We start from the raw sequence: 20,595 nt of genomic DNA, 5'->3' as shown, positions 1-20,595 counted from the left end.
ACTGTATCTTGGAGGGGGGGATGTCGGTTGGAGAAGAGATGAGCGCCGAGGCATGCTCTCCTTTACAGAGACGTGTATCATGAATCAGTGGCAAATCACATACACAGCGTAGGGATAAATGACTCAAATTATCCGTAATGAAAACAATTGAAATGCCATTGGCTCATACATGGATATCACGACTTCATGAAAACCTGAAAAGACTTTGTGGTACATGATGAATCTTTTAATGCCTCTAGAAAAGCGATGATTAAGCATCTGCCTCTGAAGACAGTTTCAAGGCTTAGTTTCATGCTGAGATGCAAAATATTCAAGAACTGTGAAAAATTAATCAAACCAAACGCGGTAGTTGAAGCACAGAGGAGGCGAGGGCAGATGTTGGGGGGGGAGTGGGAAGAAGACAGAGAAACAGCACAGAAAGCGTAACCGTCCAAAGTCAAATCCTTTTTAAGTCACACAGCTTTGAGTTTCCGTGAGATGTTTATCATTTTGGGATTTCAGTTCAGTGAGCATCCGAAGGATCAACTCAAAATGTGTGTTTTGATCCGACTTTTTTTGTGATACCATCATAGAAGATATGGATACGAGGAAAACCATGATGACGACCATAAAGCCAAAAGCTGGTGCCCTGAACATGTGTCTGAATTGCTATAAGCACAAGATGACAATATGACGATCACAATGTGAAGAAACTGACATATAAGTATGAAGAGGTTCAAACATAGAGCACCTCTGCACCTTTAGTAGCTCAGCGTTGGTCGTGTAGAATCAAAAGTAAGTGCGATTACAATTGTGTCAGTTGAAGCTATAGGAAAATGTAAACATTGTGACGGAAGGCGTCCAGCAGCAGAGTTTGATGTAATTGGTATTCACATGATTAAATGGAGCCCCCTCACATCATCCTCTGCCAACTATCGCCTATCTGTGTATTTTAGCTCTTGTTTGCTATGCCTCCCATCTGAAGACAGTCACTTGCTGCTGATTGACCAGAACATCATCGTCAGCATAGAGCTTTTCTAACTTTTTCCACTGTATGGAAGTCATCCAAAGCACAACATCCTCACTAGGCAGGTATGAATTGATTGGGGCAATATTTTGTCCTGTGTTAATCAAATTCAGCTTAGAATTTGGTGTCTTTTTTGGAACATGACTGACCGTCACAACAGCTTTCACATAGACATGAAGAGATCTGCAGAAACTGGGAAACTGCAAAAGTAATCACATCAGAAACAAATGAGTTCTAAAGAGTGGGAGCTTCATTTTGAAGGCTTCTCCACCCGATCAGCTGTTTTTAGGCACTCACACAAGGAAGTGGTGACAGCTCCAACAAAGACTGGAGTGACAGTCAAAGCTGTCAGCAAGGTAAAATAATTCTCTCTTTACTGGAGAAAACAATGTCTGAAAAAAAGGAAAAGAAACTTAAAAAATTACTTTTAAATAGAAGACGAGATGAATGCTATAGCACAAGCAATACCGATGTAATAATATCATGATAATTGTTTTGCCCCACATTCAATCAACTCCTCATTTTCAATCAGTTCAACAAGCAAAACCTGACTTGAAGCCTAATCTTGTACAAAGACAAATCAAGTGTCACTCATACTGTCAACGTTATACCAGAACAAGATCAATGAACAAAAGTTCCTAAACTTATTCATACTTTGGGTGAAACTGAACTGGGGGGGGACACTGGTGCAATCTGTATTGGTTCTAACCTTACTACGTGTTGCCAACCAGTACAGATTGCATCATAATTAAAAATTCATTTTGTGGACTCCTGGCATCCATAAAAGTCTTCCATAGATGTGACCAAAAATATTACAACCTGTTGCTGCTGCATGACTGACAAAAAAAAAAAAAAAAACTTTAGGAAATCCCCTTGAGAAGAACAGACTTTTTGCGCTCATGATACATGCTTAGTGGGACATTTCCGTCGGATATTGCTTGCACGCTTGCGCGCGCACACGCACGCACGAGGAGTTGATGTGATAGGAAAGGCGTTTTTAAAACAATTGATGGAAACACTAAAGTGTTGCTTCAAGAAGACAAACTACTGTGTCTCCTCAGCTATGGAACAGAACTGGTGCTAGATAAATTTGATTTGAGTCAACACCTCACATGGAGCAGTTTGCTAGCTTTGCCACCAATAAGATAGAAGGCCAAAGAATTAAAAGTCAGAAAGTTTGCATTCCCAGAAAAGTATTTTAGTATTTCTTCAATATTTTATTTGCTATACACAGTGTTGTAATTCATGTCATTCTCTAGACGTGCATGTGGAAATACTTGCGTGATCAAAAACATTTTCTGAAATAAATAGCAAGAGCAAAATACTACAGTGTTTACAACTCTGATGTACTGGATTTAGTTGGACACACCTGACTTGGAGTATATTAAAGGATGGGGATAAATAAATGGTGGGTAATGTGCACCGTGTATTGTGTGAGAGTGAGTGAGAGAGATCCCGCATGAGCCGAGTGGAGCGAGGGATGCATGGCTGAGCAATTCTTGTCCGGTTGGCTGCTTGTGTGAGTGTGTATGGTAGGGGGTCCCCGTGAGAGCTTTGATCATTACCGAGTGTGACAGAGGAGTTCTGACAGAGAGGTAACACCCACCACCCCGCCCTAACCTAACCTGAAACACGCACACACACATGCATCAGATACAACATTGCCAGGACCACTTGTGTCACTGCTTTACATGGCAGAAGCAGAAATATGGCAGAGGGTTCATCCAATTTTCCACAAGCAGGGAAAAATACAATCGAAAAATTAGAATGAAGAAGGAGTCTTTTCTGGAATGCACTGACCAAAAATATGACCAGCTGTGGATCCTGTGAAAGGTTGTTTGAGGGTGGAGACTATTCCTGCTGCAGTTTGGTGTGAGTGACCTGGGCAGAAACTGCTCAAGTATCAACTTCACAAGACTATGCAGATGGTCTGCCCTATTTGCCACCGATGCAAATAGACTGCAACGGAAAATACTTGCTTCCCCCAAAGTGTAATTTAATTCAGTTCAAGCCTTTTACTCAAAGCTGAATGAGGGCACTGTGGTCACCTTGGGAGCCGCATTTTATGACCGATTCGTGACTCACTGTTATAAATGTGAATAACAGTAATAAAAAGTAGCGTTTAAAACTATGTGTAAATAACTGCATATCACATTTCAAAATGAGAACCTTATTGAGGATGAACACAATAACAACTGCAAATAAATACTATCTTGGCACTGATCATGCTCCTTTGGTGACGATATAACTCAACGCATCAAAGTCTATCAGTAACCTACACTAACACAGTATTTAAGTCATAATTACAGTAAATATTTGCTTGAAAAATAGGCACGGCGCTCCTCTGGGGCAAGGAGGTTCAATAGTCCCGTCAGACATCTGTGTATTATAAATATAAGTAAAGACGCTATCGGCTCAATTTACTCGCAAACACTCCAGTGATCTGAGCCTGTTCAAATGAAAATAAAGCTGCGATATAGAAAGCTATGACTTATGCTGTTGTATAAATGACGACAGGTTCAATGCAGCATTAGGCATCCTGAGGAAGAGCATTTAATTATTCACTATTGCTGGCACGGATAGGAGATGAACAATGACTCGGAGAAAAATAATTTGTCATAATTGCATCATTTCCAGACAATGATAGCGAAATTGGATCATTTCCCAAGGCACCCTTGATGCTGTCTCATGACACACCCGTCTCACACGGCTCCTTGGTTGGGAATCGTTGGGTTATAAGTTCCTTGCAAATAGTTCAACCTTTTTATTGTCATACAACAGGTTGAGGGTTATCAAGTGGTTAGAATCTAAATGAAACCATATACAGGGATTCTAATACATTACACACAATTTACATCTAATGAATAAATTCTTAGCCTTCACATTCCAAATTAGAGAGCCAAAATTACAGTCTACACAAGAGCAAAGCCTAAATGAGCTTGTTGCGGGTTATAATTTGGTATTTTATTACACAGATGTTAACCTCTGACACTGCTCGATATTCACTGCCCCTGGAAATGACAGACCCGTGACCCCCACTGGCAATCAAATCATCCATCTCTGAAAATTTCAGCACGCACACACTCTGGGCCCAATAATGGAACATTAATTTCCCAATTTATTTTGTCTCTGCTTTCCAGCCTGACAGTCCTTCAGGTGTTTTCATTGTGGTTCGCTTTTCAGACAGCCTGTGAACTAGTAATTAGTTTCTCCTGGCTGTCTGTCTCACAGTCTCTGTGTGTGTGTATATGTGTGCCACATCCAGACAGAAATCAATTTCAGGCAGCGATCTATCAGCTTTTGTAGCAAGCGATCCAATCATCAAATAATGCATCTGATATCACGCTGCTAAGGTGGTCTGTTCGGGGAATGATTCACTCTTGCTTTGCCTTATTCACGTTCTCGTGGACGCTCTCATTGTATTACACGCACAGTCGCACATACGCCAAATTGTAGTGATGGATCGTATTTGGAAACACGACTAACTCAATGTCATCACAGGAGGGGGGAAAAAATCTTTGCAGTTTTCCTCCTCTGTTCGATATCATCAATCTGAGATGTTCATGCTTTGTTTTCCTTTCATTGGCTTTTCCACATCAGCCACAACCGATTCTACAGTTCGTAATTAACTTTTTGTCTAGGTGTCACTGTGTCTTGATGGATTTTGCAATCTTCCAGCCATTTAACACCGTTTATAAATACGAGCAATTCAATTAACTGCATGTGACCATCTGTAGCTAACACCAAAGTGTGATGCTTTCCTAAACCTTAGGTGAACTAGATTTTCCCCTTGGAAATATTGGAAATATAAATAAACAGTTGCTGTGTTACACTGTTGCCATCATAAAACCTTGCTGTGCAGGCAATGTTTTGTCAATCTTATAAATGCGCAAAAAAATGTTGATAATTAGATGATAGGTTTTCTGCTCTGCAATTGGCATCATCTTCGCAGACACTGCTTTTTACCCAATTCACTTGTGTGTGCGTGTGGCTAAGAGCTGGTCATGTTTGTCCTCTTGAGACTTGGAGGACCACACACCTGCTGTTCGGCATTGTGTCAGTATTTCCATGTAAATGCACAGGTTTGTGTAACCAGGAGCAACTGTGTGTTTGTGTGTTTACCAGCTGCATTCACTAAGAGTATGAGTGTGTTGGCTGAATGCAGCATGTGTGTATGTGTGTGTGTGTGTGTGTGTGTGTGTGTGTGTGTGTGTGTGTGTGTGTGTGTGTGTGCGTGCGCGTGTGTGTGTTTGTGAGTGTGTGATTGTGTGCGTGTGCAACATTGATGTCATAATGTACAGCCTCTCCCATGGAGTGATATTGTCATGGTTACCACAAGAAGACAGGGGGGTGCAAAAAAATCTATATAAACATCAGTTTTAGACACACGCACGCACGCACACACACATATGCACACACACTCTTTTTTCTCACTTGCAATTATCAGTGAGCCCAATATCAGGCAATCAATAGACACGCTCATGCTCCAAGTGACCCACCTGCCGCAAACACGACACATCTTCACATGCACCTCCAGACTCATCTTTCTGTTCCAGTAAGTTGTCATTGACCCATTTCCACACATTGTTCCCTCGCTTGGTTTGCTGGCCGTCTCCCGCTCTCCTTCAGGAGAAAGGTCAGCTCTCACCGGGAGACAAACCGGCCTGTTAGAGACAGAATGGGCGAGAGTCATAGCCAAGTCTATTTGCATTTACTCATTTTAAAACTTCTTTCACTTGAACTGGATCATACACACTTCTAACCCCCCAAACTTAAAAACTGTACAACAGCTGTAACGTGAACTATCGAGTGCACTTTTACCATTCAAATGAAAAATTCTTTTGAACGGTACACGGTACACAAATTAATACGAGTAAATTTTTATTCACAAATGAACAACAACAAAGTACTTTTTTAGTCTAGAAAATGACATAAATGGTCCAAACTGGCATGGGGATCTCTTTTTATTTACAATGTATGGGTATAAACAACACCTCCGGCCCTCCCTGTGTGGAGTTTGCATGTTCTCCCCGGGCCTGCGTGGGTTTTCTCCGGGCACTCTGGTTTCCTCCCACATCCTAAAAACATGCTTGGTAGGCAGATTGAGCACTCCAAATTGTCCCTAGGTGTGAGTGCGAATGGTTGTCCGTCTCTGTGTGCCTTGCGATTGGCTAGAAACCAGTTGAGAGTGTCCCCTGCCTCCTGCCCGATGACTGCTAGGATAGGCTCGAGCACGCCCGCGACCCCCGTGGGGACAAGTGGGATAGAGGATGGATGGCTGGATGGATGGATATAAACAAGTGCTAGGCCTACGTGAATGCAAGCTGTGGCACTTCTTGTTTTTGGAAGGTCTTCCGTTCACAAAGAGCAATGCGGCATGCAGTGCTGAAACCTTGCTGTCTTTAGGTTGTTAATCGTTACCTATGGGTGTGTTGAAGTTAGCGGCAGTTCATTAAATATGTCTTAATTAACTGTCACATTCAATTTGTTTGCTTGTCGTTAACATGAAATAATGACCGTCACAAATGCAAAACAGCAAAATCACAGTTTGTTCCATGTTTGTGATGAAAGAGTCTACATTACTTTTAATGATCCTAACATGCCACAAAACCAATCATGACTAACAGCATGTCTGTTGTTCTTGTCTGCTGAGAATGAACTGGTGAAAGTGCTTCTAAAGGGTGTCTACCATTTAGTGGTGAAAAGTGTTATCGCAACAAAATAAACCTGAGCAGGTTTAGGTATGTTGCCTATCCCTGACCTGACCATGAGCCTCACCACAAAGGTACATATTTCTAGACAAAGAGTACAAAATTTGCATCTTCTTTTGTTGACATCGTAAATATGCTATTTAATAAGTAGGATACATACACTGTGCATTAACACAGACATTGTGCATTAACACATCGTCTCACAATCCCATAATTAAATGTGTGACAATGTCAATGTCAGTTGAGATATATAAAATAGTTTTTCTATGATAATAGCTTTCAACACAGCAAGGCAGGAGAGGTGTCAGGTTGTAAACTTCACACCAGAATCCCGAGATTGCATAATACTTTTCCTTGTGATGAAAGTAGTGGTGCTTGTTTGAAGGGCGCCCTGTGCAAGACCCCCTATTGGTGTCCATTCCCCACCAAGACCCACAAATGGATTGATGTGTGAGGTGGTGGTCACCCTTCTTGGAATCACAGCCAGTGAACCATACTTAGAATGGTCTTCATGTTTTTGAATTTTGTCATCACTTCACATGATGCAGATGACTGACTCATATTGTATTAATTGCGCAAGAAGACTTTAATGTTGCCTGCAAAAGCTCGCAACAATTTTTACTTGACTCAAAACTATCAATAAAAAGCTACTAATAAAATGAAAGGGCAATGTATTGGTGTGATTATAAGGGTTTCCACAAAACAACAAAAAATGTAACTGCTGTAGCCCCACGCCTAGTCCGTAAACAAGCACAGTACAACTCAAGTTCTGACGAATAGATGTATTGGTTTTCCGTATGTTTAAAAAGTATCTCCCAGTCAGTATTGACAATAAACTTGAAATAAACGTGAAATAAGAGTGAAGCCTCTGTCTTTCAAGACTATTTACTAATTTTACCTGACACTGCCGTCATCCAACGTTTATCTCAAATTTGCGCTCTCTCGTCAATCTCTTTCGAAGGTTGGGTCACTCATATTTTGAGGCACGTATATGCACGTATATCGTATAAGATTTTCGAGCACAACCACAACTATGATGTAAACAAACCGAATAAATAATTAATGCTAAAAATAAATAGTCCTCAATAGTATGTATTAATGGCAAAAGAAAATCATGAAACAGCAGCTACTTTTAAAACTGCAAGTATCCTTGACTGTCCTCTGCACAAAATAGATCGGCATTTCCTTCTGTTTGTTCTCTATCTCTCACATGTCACCTTGGCCTCGTCTGCTGTGGCATCTTCTTATAAAGAGACGCCTTTGGGAAATGCCATCAGACACCTAATACAATTTGATGTCATGTAGAAATGCCATCCCCTGTCTAGTGATTGTGCTTGAGCACACTATTTTGCCGGTGTTCTCCAAAATAAGTATGGCTGCGTAAACAAAAAGAACATCTCATTGTGGCATTAAGTCAGGGAAGAAAAGATAACCTCGAGTAGTTGTGTAAAAAGACCAATAAAAGATGAATGTGAAGGTGGATTTGATTCATTCTGACTACCCCAAGGAGACTGACACAGGTGGAATATGAATGAGGGGAGTTGTGTGTGTGTGTGTGTGTGTGTGTGTGTGTGCGTGTGTGTGTGTGTATGTGTGTCTGTGTGTGCATGTATGTCTGTGTGCGTGCATATGTGTAAGTGAGTGAATGAGTGACGTGAGAGAAATAGAGATAAAGACAGATAAAGACAGATAGAGGTGAGAGAGAAAGAGATAGAGATACAGAGAGAGAGCGAGAGAGAGAGAGAGAGAGAGAGAGAGAGAGAGAGAGAGAGAGAGAGAGAGAGAGAGAGAGAGAATGAGCGAGTGAGAGTGAGAAAGAATGAGCGAGTAGGAGTGAGTGAGTGAGTGAGTGAGTGAGTGAGTGAGTGAGTGAGTGAGTGAGTGAGTGAGTGAGTGAGTGAGTGAGAATGAGAGTGAGAGAGAGAGAGAGAGAGAGAGAGAGAGAGAGAGAGAGAGAGAGAGTGTCTCGGACTAAAGTGGGTACCTGTACACAATGAAGAGGATCAAAAAGAATGAAAGCAAACCGATAGGTGTGAAGTGACAGATTAGTAAGTTAATGACTGTACACTCAACAAGACGGGGAAATAAAGCGTATGTGTTCTCATCTTAGAAAGACGCAAAAAGACAAAAGAGCCTTTCAAAAAAAAAAAAAAATCATGACGTGATTCTTCACAAGATGCAAGGTATAAACACCTTTCCACTTGAATTACATGGGTCAACAGCAAATTTTTATCAGAGATGGCTAATTATAATTTGACGCTGATTAAAAAATGTCTTTACTTTTTTCTAGCACATCAGGTGTTGGAGATACTTTGTGTTTTGCTTTTTAAGTTTGCACTATAAAATAAAAGCTTGTGCAACCTGCGTTGTAATTTATATGACATTTCAGAAAATTATTTCAACTGTTGCTGGACAATTTATACATATTTGATTGTTACTATATTACATATTTTTATGATAATAAAGATGTGGTGATGATGATGATGATGATGATGATGATGATGATGATGATGATGATGATGATGATGATGATGATGATGATGATGATGAAAACCTGACTCTCAATTGCTCGGGGCTTATTTGTGTTGACAGGGAGGAGATCATTGTAACTCAAACGTTAGTTGAATAGGTTGGCAAAATGTGTCAGGGAAAAAATGAAATGAAAGAAAAGATCCTGGGAAAAATCTGAGGAAGAGGAAGACATGAAAGGTGATGATAGAAGAAAAGGACCAAAAAAAGGGCTGCCACATGAGTGTGCGAATGGGAAGTGGGTCTGAGGATCAAACAGGTCCTGGAGATCATCTGACAGGAGGAGAAGAAAGGAGGTGATGAGGAGCGAAATGGCACAGATGAACACAGAGGACGGCAAAGGTAGACAAGGAGTGAATGTCATGAAAAGAAAAACGGTCGCAGGCATCATCAACAACAGCAGTGGAAGATTAAGGCGGTTGCAGTGTGGTGTACTAATTATCTAAGACAGCGTAGATTTTATCAAAATTAAAAATGTCCTGTTATAAGGCGGGGGGGGGGGACTCACTCTAATACAGGAGTGTTTGTTAAAATGTTTACACCAAATGGCATCTGAAAAAAAATTTGCTCTCCAATGTGCCATCAAATTGACCGTCAATAAAATATAGTAGCATAGTAGGCATGCCTGCATCAAAAATGAGACATGTTTTAATTTTTAAAAATCATATTACCTATATAAGTCACAAAATGCACACTTGTAACATAAATGTCACATTTAATTTTTTTTTTTAACAATGATTCATTTCAAATGCAACCTCTATTGCACATGTATGTCAGGCTAAAAATCTAAATCTAGTATGTTCCAAAACAAACTGCTCATGAAAATGAAATGTAAATGTGAAAAGTTAAATACAACCGAAAGGCAAAGGCACTGATTAATTTGCTTACCACCAGAAGGAGCCAGCGTACCATAGTTTTAGAATCAGTGTATATACCTAAAATAAAAATAGTGCGACAAAATGACTTGTACATGAACTCTATTGTCTGTCTATGATATTAAATCTTTAGAGGGCGGGCTTTCATGTTCTCTCTTGCCTTGAGCCCCCAAGGGGTCTAGAAATGCACCTGATGAATGATTTCAAACAAAACAAAAATGATTGTTTTGGTAAATGCAAAGAAAGAAGTAGAAGCAAGGACCGAGGCAGAGAGGGCAAAACAAATTTGTCATGTATATGTCATGCATTTCCTCATTAACTCTCAAGGACAAACATCCAAGGAGACAATCTAAGTGGCGCAAAAGCTCAAGAACATGACATCTTCTACTATCAAGTCCAATAGGGCTGAAACAGATCTAATTTCACATCCATTCAGACAACAAGCTTTGTTCAAAGTCATTTCTTGAGCCAATGTGGCAAAGCATCTTTTGTTGAAAGCCTGATGATCTCGTTATTATTTCCTCACTTGATCTGCTCATTGCAATTAAATCTCAGCGAGACGCCAGAGTCACCCGGAGGTTACTGCAGGGAGAGACTAACCTTTCGAGAATTTTATATGACTTTGCATATGACAACAAGAAGACGCGACTATTATCATAGTGTGGAACAGGTTTTAGACTTTTCAATGCATGTCAGCTTTAAAACAATTGCAAAATGCTAACGGGGACATGTTATACAATTGTAACTTTTTAATTGCTCCAGAGACTTGACTAAATTTTATTTTTTCCATTAAAATTATTTCTTGAAGGATACACACATCATCATCAGGGCAACATTATAGCTACAAAAATAGCGTCAAAAAACATACATGGTGGTTTGTGGAGTCATGAGCACAGTGAGTTCATGGCACTCGTCTAAATCAAGGACTTCAACACATTGCCCATTTGCAGAACATATGTAATGGGGACATGTCAAGTATCAACCATAAATCATAGTATTCACAAGATTTAGATGTGTGATTTTAATATGACAAATTTGTCTAAAAGGCAGCAACATTCATTTTTCAAAATAACAATAAACATGTATGAGCTTGGGTAGCCTTCTTCACTGAGCTTCTGTGAGAAACAAACTTCTCAATTCCGATGTTCTTTTTTCTAACTTGGATGTTTGGTGTGTGTGTGTGTGTTGGGGGGGGGGGGGGACTATTTTATAGCTACAGCAATTTTTTGTGCCCCTGGGGGCCCCAGAATCCATTCGCTATCTTTAATGAGATTTCAAAGATCCATGGCCATCAATCTTAAAATGAGCCTGCCTTTCTCCATTTCAGAAAAATTGACTTTTTGAAAACACAGCGAACAGCGGGTGAGGAGAGAAGGTGTCCTCCTCCTCTGCACACACACACACACAGGAATAGCTCATCACTCTTCTCAACAATTCAATTTAGAGGACAGCTGATGAAAGACATCTCTTAGTCGCCATTCATTTTATGTTTGAGAAGCCTGTTGTGAGCTGTATGATCACATGCTTGCTCACATGATTGTCGACTTGCTGTCTGTAATCCACCTCTTGGAGGATCCCGTCCAGTCACACCGAGATAAAATCACACCTCAAGGCAGAGATGGAAGCACACCACAAAGTTGGTTAGCTGGAGCCTAACCCAAGTGACTCCGGGCAAAAGTTGGAATGCTTAACGTGTTCTTAATGCATGTGCAGTATTTCCGTCCATCCGTTCGCCGTACTGCTTTTCCTCACTACAGTGACTACAGTCGCTACAGCTAATTTATGCCAAGAGCTGGGATCCACCCTGAAGTGGTCGCTAACTAATCGAACAACACAAAAAGAACATTGGCTCTTTCTGCTAGTTTAGAGTCTGAAATTGCACTACCATGCATGCATTTGGAATGCGTCAGAAAACCGGTGTACTTGGACAAAAACCAGGCACGTGCTAAAGTGCAAAATCCCCATTCTGTCATGTTACAGCGTCCTCGCAAAATGGAATAATTTCATTTTCACTCACAATCACAGAACCCTCATCTATAATAACAATGTCAAAAATGTATTTGACTTTTTTAGAAAACCAAGAAATCACAAGAACATAAGTATTCATACTATTTTTTGCAACCGAGCTCACAATTGAGCCCAGCCGCATCATATTTCCACTGATCATCCTTGAGAGATTTGTACAACTTAATTGAAGTCCTTCTGTGGTCAATTCAGTTGAAAGGGCATACACCATTCTATATAGCGTCACACAGGTGAGTGTGTCAAAGTTGTCTGTGGTCCTCCAAGACAGGATTGTCTTAAGGCACAAACCTGGGCAAGGGTAGAGGGGGAAAAATGTGCTGCTTTGAAGATATATTATATTGCTTTGTTCCAATGAGCACAGTGGCATCTATTATCCGTAAACGAAAGTTCAAAACCAGCAGGACTCTGACCAATTGGGGAAGAAGGGTCTTGATTATTATTAGTATTATTATCATCATCATCATCATCATTATTATCATTATCATTGCTGTTGAAATTTTTGCTGCAACTGAACATAGGTACAGAACTTCGAATAATACTACAGCATGTGCCTGCTCCCCAAAAACAACCTAAATTAATGTTACTGATTGCCTGTCAGGAAAAATAAACCTTTGAATCCATTTTCCCAAAGGCAAATTTCATCAGCCAGGTAAATTGAGAGTAGCAACGTCCTCCTGCTGATTAAAACACTTTGCAGTCACCTGCATTCGGGGAACTAGCAGGGACACGTTTGAACTCAACAAAGTTGCAGAAGAAAGTCAGACAAAACTCAGGCTACTTGCTGTTTTACGTTTAATAACTTCAATATATCAGCCCCTCTTAAGCCAAACCAGCTATCCTGCACCGTTTGATGGTGGTGGAGCCCATCCAAGCTGAGTTTGGATGAAGGGTAGATTTGTTCATTATGAATTTGGATTGGTTGCCAGTCAATCACAGAGTGCAAACAGAGACTGACAACCTTCCACATTCACATTGACTGAAATAGTGGGAATGTGTTCTATTGAAAGGAGACATATCATGCAGAACAGTGTCTTCACTTTAAGCTAAGAGCTGCCCCTGCAGACGAAACACCCGCTGAGTTTCTCAGAGCGGCTGTCATTGTACTTGAGTTCACATGCGGCTATTCTGATTTTGTTGCATCAAATAAGTGATAAAATGTGTCCACGTACCCCTTGCAATGTGCCCAAATACAAGTCATTACTGTTTGGCACATCAAATGAGCCTTTTTTTAAGTGTAATTTTGTCCTCATTTGTGAGCGGGCACCTCGAGTCTACCGATGAATGAGTACAGCGGAGGCGGGGGTTCTGGTAAACAAGATGTCTTACTTTTGGCTCAGAAAAGTAGCCAAAAAATTGGAAAGTAGGTCGCCATTGTGTCAAAGGTAAAGTATATGATCATATATTTGACATTACCAATACAAACATCAACTAAAGTAGACAAAAGACCAAAATTAAGACACGATTACGCTTTAAGTTTTAACAGGTTACTATTTTAATTATTACCAAAAGGAACATTTGATCCAAAATCCAAACACATCTAGGGTTGACCAGCATACTTTAATGATTTGTTAGAACTTCCAGGTACGATCAGACATTGTGTAAGTTTAATTAAAGTTGACCAATAAAAAATGTATGTGCGTAAAGTTAGTTTTCATACTGCCATTAAGATTTGAATGTAACCTTGAAAACTACAAACTCCCGCTTTACCTTTTGTTTTGTGTTTTAAAAGCTTGCTGGCTTTGGTATTTTCTAATACATCAAGATGATGTCTACATGTAAAAAAATTACAACAAACTTTCAGTTTTGCCCATGGAACACAATAACATGTCATCAGTGCATTTGTCTCAGTTGTGTAAATTAAGTTAAAGTGGGCAGAGGGGAAATAGACTAGGGAAAAAAAGTGTGTGGGGGGGATTGTGTTAAACGATCAAGAAGTAGGAGTGGGGCTCTTGTAACCATGGTGAGGAAATGGTTGTCATAGTAACTCACAGAGCCCGGGTCAGCGGCTCAAGGAATGTGCATGTCGTTTGCATGTGTATGCACACACACACACACACACACACACAAACACGCACGCACACACACGCACACAAACACACACATACACGAACACACACGCACACATACACATGAACACGCACGCACACATCTTGATCATTATTTTCCATCCCCATGTTGTATGTGTGTGCGTTGTGACAGATGAGTCCTGTTGCGGGAGACACAGAGGTACTTGAGTATCTGCTCTTCAGGAGGTAAGAAGTGTGTGTGTGTGTGTGTGTGCGTGCGTGTGTGCGTGTGTGTGTGCCTGTGCGTTTGCGTGTGTGTGTGTGTGTGTGTGTGTGTGTGCGTGTATGTGCGTGCACGCGTGTGTGTGTGTTTTGTGTGTAGGCTCTTGACTGGTCTTTATACCCTACAAGGGCTTGAAATAAAATATAATATAATATGTTATCATGTGGTGTCTGTGAGAGTGTGCTGTTTTGTTTGTGTTGGTGTGTGTTGTTGAGCCAAATAATTTCATACAGTAAAGCGAAGAAGAGCCACGAAGCCAAGCGTAACGCAACTGAAGCAGCGGTTGTGTGCTTGTGCGTGCGTATGTGTGTGTTTAGCACAGCATGGACTGTAAGTTAAGTAACTAACAAGCACTGCGGTGCTGCCATCTCTTTACAGAAAATCATCCACATTTTCTTACATGTTGCGGTTGAACAAATTCAGGCAGGTCTGCGTATCTGCACAAGCTCACCTGAGCACAAAATCACTCTTTGAAGCAAGAAATTCACACATCATCTCCCCCAACATCAATCCACTACGTTTAGATTTCAACTGCCATTTACATGGATATGAAGAACCTGAACCAACCTGCACCTCTTATTAGACAACAAGAGTGTCTCGACACTTGACTTTGACTTGGAATTCATGAGACTTCTCTGCCGAGTCAACGTGCGTGCATTTGAAGAGTATGCCTTTCATTTTTAAAGTTATTTTTATTATCGTAATCATTATTAATATTATTATTATTATTATTATTATTATTATTATTATTCATGCACGCTCTAGTACTGGCAAACTTTTGCTATGTTACGACGCAGAGTGCAGTGGCTGCTTCATGGAGTTACATCCTAAAATGATTACCAGTATGTTTTGATAAAGTAGGGGAAATAGACAGGCACAACATTTAACTCAGAGATAACTGACACAACAACGATGACATCTAGATTCATTCTACACTATGAAATTTACATACTTCTTTATCCATTAAGAAGTATTTCATATTTTAAATTCAGTGATATTATGTAAGGATCGTTATCATGCTTGTTTGTGCAAAGCATGCTAATGAGCTGATCACTCTGTGTGAGAGAAACAAAAAACAAAACAGCTCTCAATGAGTCTTGGAGACCCCTGCAGTAGCGTATTAACTCATTCATTACCATTCGAGTAATAAGTGATGTTTGACATCTATTCTCGTCAATGTCAATGTATGAGTTCATAATAATTGCCTCCCTGCCCCAACCCGTGCATTTTATGTGCTCCCTTAAATCTGAGGCTTAGGGACGGGGGTCTGCCACTGGTTCTACTCTCGTTGACCCAATCTGATATAAAGTCCTTGGATTCTGAATCAGACTGAACTCTCACATACATAGACATTTAGCCATTTCGTTCCCCCCCCCAAAAAAAATCCAATTTGTATTATTCACCCAGCAGTAATAATCAGCATGATAAATGTGCTCTTATCCCACTCACCAATCTGCAGCCAATTCAGCAAAGCAGCCAAAAGACGATATGCTAATTATATAGTATTCACACAGATTTGCTAATGTCAGAGTTACCTTGGGACCTCACCAATATGATCACATTTGCATTTTGATGTTATAATAGGTTTCACACAGCCAAATGTGCTAGTGTTAACCCTGAACTGACCATGCCATATGCAGTGTAACACAGTCCTTTTTGTTGCCCAGCAAGGGCCACAACACAGCATGTATTTAAAAGGTTAACTTGATGATTTAATGAATGTTGAAGGTGGATCTGGGGGTTTCCTCTCAGGCAATTTTCCAACTGTTCTGAATGTGGATCCAAAAGGTATCAAAAACTTAAATCAGATATACTGGATTTACTGGAATTGATTAGGACTATGATTATGAGGTGGGTTTTCTTTCTATGCTTTGATTTTGTGTCTGCAAACAGTGCTGATGTGATGCGCTAAAAAAGCTTGCGTCATAAAAGCACATGCTCTCAAAAGGTTTGCGGCTTGTTGGTGCAAATTGCGAAGAAAAATGTCGGTCTTGTCACTTCAAAGTCATTTCCGTGACTTACTGTCGGTTTTCAGTTATTTAGGCACAAATCACAAACCCAAGTCATGGATCCTGGGATATTTCTGATATTTTGCTTACATTTTTTCCAATTTCTCTTGTGGAACTCATAAAGCTCATCTCATCTTATTTATACAGCAAATACAAATACAGCAAATGTTCTTTGCTGAAGGCAGATTACTTTATAATGTGCATTCGGGTCATAAATGTATAAAAGTATCAAGGGATCCAAGCAATCCAAGTCACAAGTACAGGTATCATGCCCTAGATGGCCACCCCATAGCACCACCTCTGCGCCCTGACATCCCTGCATGTTACTATTTTGGGTTTGCCAGGCCATCTGTCCAAACTTCACATGGTTAGTTTTCTCTTGGATTTGTCAAAGTCATGATGATGTGTGCATACAAACACATCACCCGCAGGCAAAAATCTGATTTTGTAGTCCAGAGTGCCACAAACAGTAACATCTTGACGAATTATGGAGAGGTGGTGACTGATTATTGAAGGGTCGGGATGACGCAGTTGAAGAGATCACGTCCTGTCTGAAGTGTCCTTGATAACCCGGATGATGACCTGTCAGCCGACAAGTGGAGAGAAGGACATTTCTTTTTAAGAAATGTTCACCCTGTACTCTTTTTGCAACATGAAAAATCAGCTCATCGAAACTAACATGGTGGTCTTGGGGCAAAAGCAGATATTGAAAATATTTTATGTAAGGTCATAAATTCACAAACATCATCTGGCATCGGGGGAGTCCGTTTAGCCAAGCGCTGGATAGGCTCACAAAGGTCACTGACAACTATAACCTGCCAGGATAAGACAGCCAAAGGTCTACCTTTCGCTCTGGCCTTTGTGCGTCCTCTTAACCACTAGGATGCAATCCTGCTTAACTTTACTAAGGTCACACTGTGAGATTGGTTCTCAAAATTTCTCTCACATAACAGATAGATCCCACTTTATGACATGTACCACTGTAAAGTTCTCCCACCCCAACTTGTACATCTTACATGGCCGGTCAAAAACAAACAATGTGCCACAGTGATTCCCATAGTAATGTAATTAATTTAAGATATTTAATGTTAAACTGTGCATTCAATTAAATTAATTCAATATTAATGAAATTATTGTTTAAGTAAAGCTTTTTATGTTCCTAAATTTAAGCACAGTTTTAGTTGCTCACAATCATATTAATTATAATTTTTAAGATTCAAATCTCTGTCAAGTAGGTATTTATTAACCCTTGGGTCTACTACGATACTGTATTTTAACTTTGCTCATTATATTAGTAGTTGTCAAGTATTGAGTCAAGTATTTTTCAGCAGTTTTTTTAACAACTGACTCTGCGGTCCAAGAGATGACCTTCGACCTTGGCAATGTTATTCAGTCTTGAAGCATGTTATGAATGAATAGAGGAGAATGCTATTGTGAATAGACCTCCCACTTCAACTTTGTCACTATTCAGACCCAGTGGGCTCTCAGAGGTATGTTGGGGCCCTTCTGTGAATACACTAAACCAGACTGCCTAACTGACAGTGAAAAGCATTAAATACATCGACACAGACATCAACGGTTTTTCTGAAAATGCCCCATTTGGTGTATAAAATCACTTGAGACTCCTCCAATTAACTACCTCAAATTCTTTATCCAACAGAGTTTTTTTGTGAGTGGAGTCCACCTGACTGGCACAATATGTACTTCACAGCGGATATAAAAAATCTAAAAACTCCCTTTCAACGAAATGTTTTTGTGGTATAAAAATAATGACACCAAGGTGAATCATTTCAAAGCTGTTTCGTTCATGTGCAAAGCAACTAAAAACGCAAATGTTTTAGGGAGGTGAAACACAATTAAGTAATGTGGTTGCACAACTGTACAGACCCTCTTCTAAATATCTGAGATGGGATGTGGCTTTGTTCAGAGTTAACTTCACACAATGAAACTCATGTTAAATAGGAACCAGCCCACAACTGATACCATTTAAAGTGGCTTTTGCTAACATCACATCATAATTTCAGATGTTTTCTCGTCATATTTTTTTCATGTTTTTAGGACATGCGTTTATGTGTAGGTGTGCAAGTGTAAACCTCTCCAACAACCGCCCAAAGTCAGCTGGGATAGGCTTCAGAATACCCAGGCCGTGACCCTCATGATGACAAGCGGTTCAGATGGTGACATTCTGTATAGATCAGGGGCATCAAACTCGTTTCAGTTGCGGGCCGCATCGTAGTCACAGTTTCTTTCGGGGTGCCATGATAACTGTCAACGCCTTACATTATATACATACATTATAGGCTACACAACAAACTGACAAATAACTAGTTTTGAAATCAGTGACCAGTAAAACTGTTTAATTTTAAAAAGATGAATGGTAATAAAAGAATGCTGGAATTATCTCTATTTTATAAATTTGTAATTTTAGTACTGATACATGAAATTGATCCAAAATTTGTCTTCGCGGGCCACATAAAAGGATGTGGCGGGCTGTATCTGGGCCCCCGGGCCTTGAGTTTGACATCTATGGTATGGATGCTACCATTCTGTGAACTACAAGAGAAATAAACTTGAGTCAAAATGTCACACTCCCCACCTTCTTTGGCTGAACAGTAACACAAAAATCTATCACTGTCACAGTTGGGTGATCATCAACTTCATTGTACTGTCTTAATGTTCACTTTCCAGTTACTGTGCCATATTTACAGCAAAACGAAGATTACAAGACATTCCATAAAACAAATTTAATAACCCAATGATGTGTTGGCTAATTTCACAAGGCAGTGTTGGTTTATTAACCGGCTGCACTTTATTTAAACCTCATATTTGCTGCAAGACCTACACCTACACAGCGTGCCCTGAATTATATCGGAATCTATTTTGTTGCTGTCACACTTGGTCAGGTTTTATTTTGTCTGTGTGAAATAAAGAAATTTTCATCCAAATGTGCAATGAGATTTTATTTCACCGCATCTAACCCTTGAAGAAAATTACCTGAATCCCATAGTGGAGATTGTGTCTTTTTTTATCTGTTACTCTCTGCGATGGCCCGCTGTGCTGGAGGTAAACAACATTCCTGTTCATTTCAGCCTTGGAGAGCAAAGCATAAACCATAAGACTGCGGAAGCCAGTGAACTCTTCCACTGTCTGTCGGTTGGAGAGAAAAGAGAAGGCGAGCAAAGTCGCTGGCTTGCTGGCTTATTGGCTCAGTGGTTGCTTGCAACACTCTAATGCATGCAAAACAGCAGGCAAGGGAAAAAACCTTCCTTGGTGGGCCGCACAAAAAGAAACGAAATATTGGCACCGTGGGGCTGTTTGAAAAGGCGACATTTGATTTTGTGCTGTCTAAAATGTTCTTCGGCTGACAGTAAAAGCCGATTGTGTTTGATCTTCACGAGGTAATGAGACGTGTGTTATGCATCTGAGTGCCATTAATCACTCAAAGATGCAAGTGCAGTGTAAAAAATGTGCATGCACATCCTTGACTGCGAGAATGCATTATGCAGCGAGGACAATTTGTTTCTTTTTTAACTTTTGATTTTCCCATTCAGAAAAGAAATGTCCGCATCACAATGGTTTGAAGAAGTGTTTGCTTTGGATGTGAGGGTACCACTTTGGCCAGAAGTACATGAAGGCTATTGTTGGTTGACAAAGTAAGATTATAAAGAGCGTGCATCATCACGGGTGACGCAACGATCGACTGGTTATATCTGCCTCAGAGTTCTGAGATTTGGGCTTTAATTCCAGGCTTCCTATGTGGAGTTTGTATGTTCTCACTGTGCTTGTGTTGGTTTTCTCTGGGTTGTCCTGCTTCCTCATGATTCCAATAACCTGCATTGTGGGTTCATTGAAGACTTGAAGGGCTCATCTCATGAATTGTAATTTACAGGATTTAGGCTCCTCTGTTTACATGCTAGCGCCTCTCACCAGAAGTTCTATTGAAGATCAAGGAGATTGACAGGGGAGCTAGTCAGAAGGAGGTAGAAATGTTTTGGCAAATGAGATGATTGCTCCTCAGTTTCATCATTTGACAACATGTCATTGACGCATGTCTCAACTGCAAAGCAGTTATTACTATCACCACAAACATCCACTTCATGCTTTGTGTCTAGTGGGATTAAAGTCATGTGAATTCACATTTCCGCTCATGC

At 40.2% G+C, this 20,595-nt stretch overlaps 1 long non-coding RNA gene across 1 annotated transcript in view; it reads right to left on the bottom strand.

The window, feature by feature from the left end:
* LOC125989042 (uncharacterized) overlaps positions 1–20,595 on the bottom strand; it is a 45,773-nt gene that overhangs the window by 10,826 nt on the left and 14,352 nt on the right. The window contains exon 2 of the long non-coding RNA XR_007488588.2: positions 5,506–5,670. This is a non-coding gene — a long non-coding RNA (uncharacterized lncRNA). The remainder of the gene's footprint in view (positions 1–5,505; positions 5,671–20,595) is intronic.

This window comes from Syngnathus scovelli, chromosome 2, assembly GCF_024217435.2.
Source record: "Syngnathus scovelli strain Florida chromosome 2, RoL_Ssco_1.2, whole genome shotgun sequence".
NCBI classification, from domain to species: Eukaryota; Metazoa; Chordata; class Actinopteri; order Syngnathiformes; family Syngnathidae; genus Syngnathus; species Syngnathus scovelli.
The sequence above is the reverse complement of the archived record's forward strand: the minus strand, read 5'-3'. Positions and strand labels throughout refer to the sequence as shown.